Here is an 11772-nt window from a genome sequence, read left to right as displayed (position 1 = left end):
TCTATCTATCTATCTATCTATCTATCTATCTATCTATCTATCTATCTATCTATCATCTATCATCTATCTATCTATCTATAGATACATATATATGTAGGTGAGTGGGTGTATGTGTGTATATGTGTGTGTATGTGTATATGTATACATAGAGGGCACAGGGTGAATTGAACATGAAGGGATGATATCTAAAAAATAAAATTAACAGGTGAGAGAGGAATATATTGGGAGAAAGAGAAAGGGAGAGATAGAATAGAGGCAAGAGAAGGCTGTTACAATGGAGGGGAAGAACAGGGAGGTGAAAGGGAATGAATCAATCTTACTCTCATTGGACTTGGCTTAAGGAGGGAATAACATAACACTCAATTGGGTATCTTACCCTACAGGAAAGTAGGAGGGAAGAAGATTAGAGGAGGTATGATAGAAAGGAAGGCAGATTGGGGGAGAGGGTAGTCACAGGCAAACACTTTTGAAAAGGTACAGGATCAAAGGAGAAAATAGGATAAACTGGGGGTGGGATAGGATAGAAGGAAATATAGTCTTTTACAACATGACTACTATGGAAATGTTTTGCATAACTACACATGTATAACCTATGTTGAATTACTAGTCTTTCCAGTGGGGGTGGGTGAGAAGGGAAGAAGGGAGAGAATCTGGAACTCAAAGTTTTAAAAACAAATGTTAAAAAATTGTTTTTACATGCACCCAGGAAATAAGATCCACAGGCAATGGTATACAGACATCCATCTTGCCCTATAAGAAAGTAAGGGATAAGGTGGTAATGGGGGATAGAGGGGATATAAGAGAGTGCAGCCTGGGGGAGGGGTATTCAGCATGCTTGCTATCTTGAGGTGGGGGTAGGGGAGAGATGATGAGAAAATGTGTAACTCAAAATCTTGTGAAAATGAATGTTGAAAACTAAAAATAAATAAGTAAATTCTGGGAAAAAAAATTAAATCTCCTGATGTCAGCTTAATTTTTTTTCTTTCTCCCAAAAGTAGAGAATTGGTATTAAATGGAGTGAAACAAAAACAAGAAGAAGGGGATAAAACTTATTAATTGAAGATTGTCTTCAGGGTTTTGTCGTTTGATGTCACAGTAATACTAACAATAGCTCACGTCTATCTAGTGCTTTAAATTTTGCAAAGCATTTTACTACGTTATCTCATTATGATTGTCCAATTCCATGGGCATAGATGGTGTAAGAATTTGCATTATGTGTTATATTGGGTTTGTGAGTTTGAACATATTTTGGAATCCAGCTTATTATAGTATATAGCCTTAGACCAGGAGCCTGAAGCTCTGGTCTCAGGGAACTCACTAGATAACTGATGCTGCTTTTGCAGCCAATCACAAGAGAGATTAACTTTCCATCTGAGTATAATTTGAGTTTTGTCATGGAAATTGTGTGAGTACCATGCAGTACAATTCCAAATGTTTGACTTTGTAGTAAAAAAAAAAGTAGCAACAGAAAGTAAACATGTGGGTCTCTTAGGAAAAACTTCAGATCCTTAAAGTATTTAGAGCATTTGAACTGGGAGCAAATGATAGTATCTTGGTCTTGGATTCTTCATGTGCCCTCCACGTTCCCTCTTCTATCCCCAAATGAAGAGAACGAAGAAAGAAAGCTGGCCCTTCTCCAAAGGGGAATATTGTCACATCAGAGAACAGAGAATATAAACATACATTCCATGCTGATGATAATTTAAATGAATTAGGCTCAAGTCTTGTCTCTGATATACACTAGCTGTGTGACCATGGACACTGGAGAGAGACAGAGAGAGAGGAAAGAAGAGAAGCATAAATATAGGTACATATATCCAGATAGTTATATATATATATATATATATGTGTGTGTGTGTGTGTGTGTGTACACATGTGCATATGTGGAAATAAACATACACATAAATATATAATGTATCAATACAGAGCGCCAAATCCAACAGCTCTCATGTTCCAGGAGACTATATTTCTAACATTAGCTACTGGTCTAATGTCAGTGATGGATAGAGTAATTTCTGAGATGAGTCTCTTGAGTCACTCTCTAGGCAAGGATTACTAAAAAACTTTCATGCATCCTGTTATATAAAGTGACACACTCTGTAGACTGACATTGACATGCATTAGCAGAGAGACCCAATCAGGTGCCTTCCTTTGCCAATTCAGCACAAAGAGAAGGATCTAAGCATTATCATAACAGCACCATTCTTGTTGCTAAAGGCTATAGTTGTATGTTAGCACTTTCATAATAAACCTATTTTCAGGGGCTTATAATTCAACCGTAAAAATCTGCTCCATGCTCAAACTTGGCAGAATAGAATCTCAGACTCAGACACTCAGGGTTTTACCCCTTTCTTTTTAAAATAAAATGTAAAGACATGTTTTGGATGGGTTTAAATTTATAGGAGTGCCCTCTTCTCTCCCACTCCCACCCCCACTCCAACTCAAATGAGGGATTTGAATAGCTATTTTTCTTCCTTGGCATAGAGTTCTGCATGGAGCTGTTTCTTCTGGGTCAACTGAAATGTTATCAAGTCAGGGAAAAAGTCAAACAGCAATCTGAAGTGAATTAGAGAGCATTAGACAATAATTAGCTGGAAATGATGGCATCATTTATTCATCAAGTCAGCGCTAAAAATTTGACTGTTCTAGATCCCTCTAAAATATTTAGCTATTTCAGACACCTTAGGTAGTGGGTGAGGAAAAGATAGGATTGATTCTTCCCAGAGGTTGTTTTTAAGTGGCAATGATCTTTTGAATTTTAAATGCTGTAACTTAAAAGACACAAAGTAACTCTTTTAATTAAAGAGCAGGAGTTGGTAGGAAAATAGTTAAAAATCATGCCAATCAGAGAGGTTACGTATGTAAGCCAGAAAATTCACAGAATTAGCCAAGAAGTCTAGTCAGGAAGACTGGAGGTCAAATCCTGCTTCAGACTCTTACTATCTCTGTGACCCTGAGTAAGTCACTTAACCTCTCCATGCTTCATTCAATGTACTCATCTGTAAAATGGGGATAGCAAATAGCACCTGTCTCCTATGGCTGTTGTGAGCAGCAAATGAGTTATCATATGTACAGTGCTCTTTGGGTACAGAAATGAGGGGGAATCAATTGCCTCCTGAGACATGTCATTCTACTGTTGAATCTTTCTAGCAATAATCATAATGATGATGATAACAATAGAAATTATTATTATTATTTATCCTATGACATACTGTCATGAGATATAACGTCATAGGATTAATATCATGGGCTATTATTAAGTGCTCACTATTGCCAGGTACTGTGCTAAGTGCTGAGGCTACAAATATGAAAATGAAAGAATAGTCCCTGTCCTCCAGGGGCTGGCAATCTAATGGGGGAATACAACATACAAAAGAAATCTGAAGGGGGGGAGTGGGGAAGGTACCTGGCACTGGGGGTGCAGGGGAGAAAGAACTAGTAATAAGGAATGTTATGCTTACACCACCCATTTCTCTTAGTCTGGCCCTTTGAAGATTAGTCTCCAATTTGATTTGATATATAACTTAATTGTTCATGGTTGCCTTCATACCATTTTGCCTAATAAACTATGAGCTCCTTGAGAACAGGAACTATTTTTACCTTTCTGTATATTCCCAGAGTTTAGCACACTGCTTGGCACATAGTAAACACTTTAATATTTATTGACCAAAGGATTGATTGCCAGAAGAACAAACCTAATTCCCCTTCCTCCATCAGCCCTTTAGATACTTGAGGATAGCAATTATGACACTGCCTTAGAAATTTCCTCTTCTCCAACTGGTTCTTCAAATCAATCCTCATATGATATGATCTCAAGACACCTTGCTAACCTGATGACCTTCTTCTGGATGTTATTTAAAATATGAAGGTCCTTCCTAAAAATGTAGTACCCATAATTGAACACGATACTCTAATTCTGATTAGGCCAAATTATAAAATCTTTAGTTTTGGACACTATGCCCCTCAAAGCAACCTAATATTGCATTACCTTTTTTTGACCTCTATGTCACATTTTTGATTCGTATTGACCTTATTGTCCACTAAAGCATCCATATCATTTTCATACAAATGGGTATCTAGCCATGCCTCCCTCTTCTTGTATTTGTGAAATTCATTTTTTGAACCCAAGTGTAGAGTTTGCATTCGTCTCTGGACTTTTGTTCTTATCAAATTTGGCACAATGTTTTAACCTGTCAAGATCTTTATAGATCTGGACTTTGTCATCCAACACATTAGCTCTTCATCTCAGTTTACTGTCATCTGCAAATGTAGTAAGTATGCCATTCTCTACTTTTGACTGAGTGACTGTCAAAAAGGTTAAATAACTTTGGGTCAAGGACACATTCCTGGGCCACTCCACTAGAGATCCTCTTTCAGGCTAATACCAAAATGTTAACAACTAGGATTTACATCTAGTTATTTAAAGAATTCTCAACCCTCTTAACTATTATGATCTAGTTCACATCTTTCCATCTTTTCCAAAAGAAACAATGAGAGACTCAATCAAATAATTTGCTAAAATGTAGATAAATTACATCTGTACAATTCCTTTGGTCTGCCAGTTTAGTGAGCCTGTCAAAAAAGGAAATAAGGTTAATTTGGCATGACTTCTTCTTAATGAAGTCTTGCTGACTCTTTGTGATCACTACTCCCTTTTCTAAAAGCTCACCAAGCATTACTTTAATAATTCATCCTAGAATTTTGGCAAATATCAGATCCATAGGGCTAATCTTTTAAAAAATATATTTTATTGATGCCTTTTGTTTTTGTATCACAGTATATAATTCCCTTTCCTTCCTCCAAATGATTTATTATAAAAAGGAAAACAGGTGAGCAAAACTAATTGATAGAGGGAGCATCTGAGAGTATAAACAATATTACATATTCACGGTCCTCTACCTTTCTACCAGAAAGAAATATTTCCTTGTCACTTCTCTGTAGACAAAATTAGTCATAATAATTTCTGAGTATTCAGTTTCAATCTAGTTTTCTTTTCACTGACATTATTTTTTGTTTTTTTTAAATAAATTTACTAATTTATTTCTATAAGAATTTATAATCTGTTCTTCCCAGTACCACTCCATCCCCAACTGAGCAAACTTTTTAAGTAAGGAAAAATTAAGCCCTCATTACAAACATTTCTAGTTCAGCAGAACAAAATCCCATAATAGCCATGTTCAAAAATGTTTATTTCTTTCTGAATTTTAAGGTCATCATTTCTCTGGAAAGAGGTGACTGGTATGTTTCATCTTCAATTTTTTGGATGCATAATTTGTCATTGCTATAATCAGATTTCTCAGGTCTTTCAAAGTTATTTTTCTATGCATTAATTTTTGTCATCTAAGTTTTCCCCCAGAGCTGCTAGCTTTTTTCTGTATCAGTTCATAGAGGTCTTCCAAACTTCCTTTGAAACATTTCAATTGAGTTAAAACCAGATGTTATTATTTGTTTAGACATCTCCTACTAGGAAAACACCCCCTTAGTTCCAATTTTGACTGCTACAAAATGAGCTATTATACTTTTATGCTATAGATCTCTCTCTCTCTCTCTCTCTCTCTCTCTCTCTCAATCTCTCTGATCTTTTTGGTCTAGTCGTGGTATAGCTGGGTCAAAGGGTATACAGAGTTTAAGAACTTTTATAACGTAGTTACAAAATGGCTAGAAAAATTCACAGCTCTACCAGCAATACACTCCTGTGCCTGTTTTCCTTTAGCCTCTCCAGCATTTGTTTTTTTCCTCTTTTACTATCTTTGCCAGTCCAATTGGTATGAAGTAGAACCAAAATTGTTTTAATTTGCATTTCTTTAATTATTATATATTTAGAGCATGGTTTTATTTGTCGATAACTGTTCATATATTTTGATTATTTATCCTTTGGAGAACGATTCTTAATTATTGACATTGTAGTCATTGTAGAATAGGCATTAAATAAATGTTTGTTCCTGGTTCTGCTTGCATGGGTCTACTGCAGGGGTGGGGAACCTTCGGCCTTAAGGCTACACATGGCCCTCTAGGTCCTCAAGTGTGTCCCTTTGACTGAATCCAAACTTCACAGAACAAATCCCCTTAATAAAAAGATTTGTTCTGTAAAACTTGGACTCAGCCAAAAGGCCACCCCCAAGGACCTAGAAAACCACATGTGGCCTTGAGGCCGCAGATTTCCTACCCTGGTCTATATCATTTCATGTAAATCTTCCTAAGTCTCTCAGAATTCCTTATTATACTTACTTTCAGTAGCATGATAATATCCCATTATATTAATATACCATGATTTGTTCAATCGAATCCTAATAGATGGGCACCCACTTTGTTTCCATTTTTATATTACCACAAAAATGCTACAATGAATACTTTGTTATAGTTTTATTGATTCGTTTAGGGTGTATTCAGAGACATCTAGTTTATAGATCCTATTCTCTTTTTTTAAATTAGTATATTTGCTCTTCTGTAATCCTGTAAGCTCTGCCTCACTTAAATCCAACTCACATGAAAATCAAGAAGTCATAATTGTGATTCATTTGTCCTCTTCCAGAATGAAGGATGAAAAACATCACCTTTCTTGTTCTCCATAGTCTTCCAAAGATCACAGACAGTAGCTCATCAATCTCATCATTCAATCAATCAACCAGCCCTTATTAAGTACTTACTAGCTTACTTTGTGACAGGTACTGTGCTTAATGTTGAGGATAGGAAGAAAAAGTAAGAATATTTCCTGCCCTCAAGGAACTTACATTCTAATGAGGGAGCTAAAATGTGCAGAAATAGTTATGTAAACCATATCTATGGAACAGTTGTAAAGTAACTTTAAAGGTAAAAAACTAGCATCTGGGGGCACAGGAAAGACCCACAGAAGGTGGGTTTTGAGTTGAGTCTTGTTGGAAGCTAGGGGTTCTAAGAGGAGATAAGTGTAATAGTAATGTAATTTGATCCTTTGTATTGGCAAAACTTACAGGTACTTAGCACTTAGTAATTAAACAAGCCTCCATTAAAGAAACAGAAGGTATGAATCCCTGTTGCTGATGTAACAGAAAGGGGTTGAAACAGGAAAATGGCTGAAATACTAAGGAGCTAATGCTGTGTGTATATAAGGAGAAGCCCCTGCTGGGACAATCAGATCTTCTTGGAGCCAGGTTCTGGAGGCTGAGGAAGAGAGGCCCAGGCTGTGGAGAATGATTTTTATTTTGAGAACCTGGATGAAGTGATTTTGATTCTGGGAACAAGATGAAACTTCTGCTGAGTCTGAGGGCCAGCTGAAGCTGCTGAGAAGCTTCTGAGTCCAAGGGCCAGCTGTAGTTGCTGAGGATTTCCAAGGACCAGCCAGAGCTGTGGAAGACTGAGGAAGCATGACTATGGTGCCAGTATTTTGTCTGTGGCTTTGCTAAGCCTTGACTTCCTGGGAACAGAGACAGTGAAGCATTTAAGGTGGACTGGACACTGTGAACTTCAGTGTGGAACAGGAACAGCATGGAGAGCTAGACAAGGAACTGGGAGCTGTCTGCCTTTGAACCCAGGTGACAGTTTGGTGAATCCAGGTAGGATCTGAGACCATGAAAGGGATCCAGCAAATCTGAGAGCCTACTTCGGGTCAAGATGAAAAGACCTCTTTATGAATAATTGAGTCAGTGACTGGCCCTAATGTGAGGTTTTGTTTTGAGACTCACTTTGGGAAGAGTTGTATGATTTTGCCAAATGAGACTCTGGCCAGCTGTTGAACCCCCAGCTTTGGAAACCCAGATGTTGGTGCTTCCCTCTCTGGTAACTAACTAGATAATGGTCAGACAGCTGGAAACCCTGTCTGCTGAATTATGTAATTTATTTGTGATTGTATTTTGTGATTGCATTAAGGACTCTGCGATTGACTAAATGAAAGTACTACCCAGGGGTGGAGTACTTTGACTTTTTGTATTTTGTGTCCCTTAAGCCTCCTTAAGGATGATTGGATGATTGAGTTGATTGAATGATTGAATTACTAAGTGATTGATTGACTAAATGATTGTACTTTGTTCAAAACCATGTGACCACTGTGGTGAAAACAATGTGGCCATTTCTATGATAAGTTGTTGTGAATGCTGTATTTTGATTTTCTGTGATAATTTGTAACATTGTGAATGCTATGCCTTGATTTATTGTGAATGTTTTGCTCTGATTTGTTATTGAATAGAGTGTTCACTATATGGTGTAATCAGAACCTTGAAAGCTGTTCACAGCAGTAGCCCTCAGGAAAGCTGCTCATGCTTGGCTTTACAATAAGGAAAGGAAATATTTCAGGCATGGGGGGCAGAAATGCCAAAGTGCAGAGATGATGGTGCTGAATGATGGTACTTGGATTGTCATATGTGAAAAATGGAAAGCTGGTCAATATGACTGAACTACAGAGTGTGGAGGGAGTCACTTGTATGACAACTGGAAAGGTGGGATGAAGCCAGGTTGTGAAGAGCTTTAAATGCTCAAGAGGCAATCAAACAATTTACACATATGATGCTAAAGGTAATAAGGAAACACTAGAGTTTATTGAGAAGGTAGTGATGGCATGGTTAGACATAAACTTTAGGAAAATCATTTTTGGCAATTATATAAATTCAGATTAGCCAGGGAAGAGACTTGAAGCAGGAAAACCAAGTTGAAGGCTATTGGTGTAATTTGGATAAAAGGTGAGTAGGGGCTGGTCCTTTGATGGTGAGTGTGGGAGTAGAGAAAAGGGAACACATGTGAGAGAAGATGTGGTGCTAGAAATGAAATGAAAATATTTGAAAATTACCCTACAATGTAGCTATCCCGACTCTGGTATTCTACTCATTAAGATCAATGAAGTACTTTCTTACTCTCTCCTTAACTATCCAGTCTACCGAGCATTATCTTTGGCAGAGAAAAGAAGCAAAACAAGAGACAAACAGCTCTACGGTGATCTCATCTCTTCTCTGTTCTTTTCTCCAATATTATTTTTTTAAACAAAAATCTACGATTTTGTTGTTCTTAGTTTTTCTTTCTGGTTACATCTCATTCTGACATTTAACATTCCCAACATGAGTTTTAGAGAATCATGACACATCTTTGTATTCACTCTTCCATTATCTTTCCATATCTCCATCTTCTATATTCGAATTAAAAGGCATTTTTGAACAATGACTATGTGCTCTTTAAAAAGTCTGAGTTAGTCGAGGAGTTCCCTGTCTATCCGCATTTGTCTCTTTGGATAATGCCGCCTTTTCTTCCTCATCATGATTGTTTCTCTTTGTGTCATCAGACTTCCGTTCTTAGTGGCTTCCCATTGAGCCTGAACAGACTTCCCAATAGAATTTTAGATCACAAGGTCCTCCCCAGTTTCGCTATGAACCCGTTAAAATCTGTGCTCCTAATATCTGGGACGGTGGTATCAAACTCAGAAATAGAGGCTGTTATTCTGTACATGAAGATACCTGTGGGCTGCCTATTGACTTAGTTTTAAAATGCAATTTTATATATGTTTAATTGTATTTTTATTTATCTATTAAATATTTCCCAACTGCATTTTAATCTGGTTCATGCCACACTTGAGGGTGCTGCAGGCCACATATGGCCCACAGGCCATGTGTTTGAACTTCTGATCTAGGAGACACATCAGACTTTTCCTGTATACCCTTTCCTCTATCACAAATTCAAAAATGGAGTTTTCTCTTTCCCACAAGTTTCCTATCTTTTACATCTCAACAATCAATTTCTTCTTGTTGATGAGAATCACATCTAGAATAAATTTTCTCTTCATTGGTTCCTCCATATTTTGAAGGATGAAGTTATCATTAAGGAATGTCAGGAAATTATTAGCTGCTCTACTTAAGATGATGTGTGGGATAATTGAAGTTACCCACTACAACTATGCCATATCTCTGTTCCAGACTTGTGATCTGTTTCCCATACTCCTCATCATTTTGCTATTTCTATACAGTCTATAATGTAATATAGCTTCTTTCTTCACCAGCCTTCCTTCTGTTCTGGCCTCCTCTGTTATTCTTTACCAAAGTGCTCTCCACCATGGTTCCCCATTCTTATTCTAAATGTATCTCCTTAACGTAATGATTGTAAAGCACTTAGTACAATGTCTGGCACATAGTAGGCATTATATAAATGTAGGTTATTATTCTTATTATTCCACCTAACAACACCATTCTAGTTATAAGGCCCAACTCATCAAATCTCACTAAAGAGAGAGATCTCAGTGATAAGTTCAAATTTTCTTATTCCTTGCATTAGGATTTCTGGTTCTTCTTGCTTATTATTCATCTTTTCTGCATAGATACCTCAGGCCATCAGCTTTATTTATGACTCTTTCCTTGGGTTTTGTGTTTTATGAGCTTTTCAGCAACTCTATTGCCAAAGAATTTCTTCCTAGATTGTAGCGTGATCATTGGTATATAGTCTGATTTATAGAGGGTTTTCTCCTTCTCCTTTCTTTTCATTTTAAAGTTCTCTTGACTAGATTTGCAAGACTCTAATCAAATGTAGTCTTACCAGCCCATATTAAGTGTACTCCATTCCTGACCAGAAACCCATCATTCCTATATTTAACCCATGCCACAGAAATCTATGCTTAGCTAGAAAGGAACCTTAGAAATCATCTAGTTGAAGATTTTTGTTCTTTATATTGGGAAATTGAGCCTCAGAGAGGGAGAATGACTTGCCCAAAGTCATATAGCTGGTTAGTAGAGGAGCCATATCTAGAATGGTAGACTCAAACTAGGGTTTGTTCTAATATATGCAATGTTCCCATCTCATCAAGAGAATAAATTATTCTGAACATATCATATCATACATCAATCTTTTTACATTTTAGTGAAACTTGTGTTTAATTTGATATGTTATTTGATGGGTAGTATATACTTTTCCTAGTATGGGTTAATATTGTTCTCTGCAAAATAGTTTTCTGTGACTACTAAGAATCTAAAATTCCCCTGACCTGGAGGGCCCACCTAACATTGGAAGGGGCATTCTGTATGTAGCACTGGTTTAAATTTCACTTTGGTGATTGACTTGGAGTGTACCCCATATGGAGGGGAAGGGATGCAAAGATGAAGTTCTATCCAATGGCAAATGAAAACTAGCGGAAAGATTTTTTTTTTGCCCTCTCCTTTTACTAGGTTGCTGCCCCTTTCCCCTTTTTTTTCCATAATATCTGTCCCTTCAGCTGTTGTTCTGTACATGCCTCCAGTTGTTAATGTAGAAAGGGAAGACTTTGTCGTCTGTTTAGCAGGAGAGCGTCCCCTCAGATGATTAACAGATGAAATCTCGAAAGTGTAGCATTTCAAAGCTGCCAAACCGTTGTGGAATATTTTACATTTCAGCGGCTTCATCTGCTCAGCAGCCATTGTTTGCCTGGCGAATTACTTTTTGGTACATATGCTTCTGGTTTGGGAGCCTTATTGGTTTTGTTCTTGATTTCCACTCTTTCCTTTACACAGGCACATAGGAAATCATGACTGAAATCAGATTCATGAAGTAGTGGCTGGTGTGAATAGAAACAAATATGTCCTTTTCTCTTCTGAGGAGCAGACAGGGGTAAATACAGTTCGAACCTCCTAGAACGCTGGAGGCAGGGGGTATGAGCTGGAGCACCCTGATTAAAAAAGATCTTACATTATGCTCAATGATGGCAAGAAAAAACATTCCAAAGGTTTAAGCTATGATGGGATCCTCAGAAATCCCATCGAGGCTGCGCTGATGTATTTTTATTCAGAGGCACATCCAAGGGAAGCCCTTCTCTCTCCCCACAAAGACTTGAGGCCATTCTAAAATATGCTC

General features: G+C 37.4%; 1 pseudogene; it reads right to left on the bottom strand.

Annotated features, from left to right (window-relative positions):
* LOC138169527 (large ribosomal subunit protein bL35m pseudogene) overlaps positions 1-11772 on the bottom strand; it is a 339868-nt pseudogene that overhangs the window by 260846 nt on the left and 67250 nt on the right.

Source organism: Petaurus breviceps, unplaced genomic scaffold (genome assembly GCF_028583685.1).
Source record: "Petaurus breviceps papuanus isolate PSGF00001 unplaced genomic scaffold, PetGlider_PUasm1.0 37, whole genome shotgun sequence".
Taxonomy (NCBI): Eukaryota; Metazoa; Chordata; class Mammalia; order Diprotodontia; family Petauridae; genus Petaurus; species Petaurus breviceps.
Note: the sequence above shows the minus strand (reverse complement) of the source record. Positions and strands in the feature narration are given on the sequence as shown.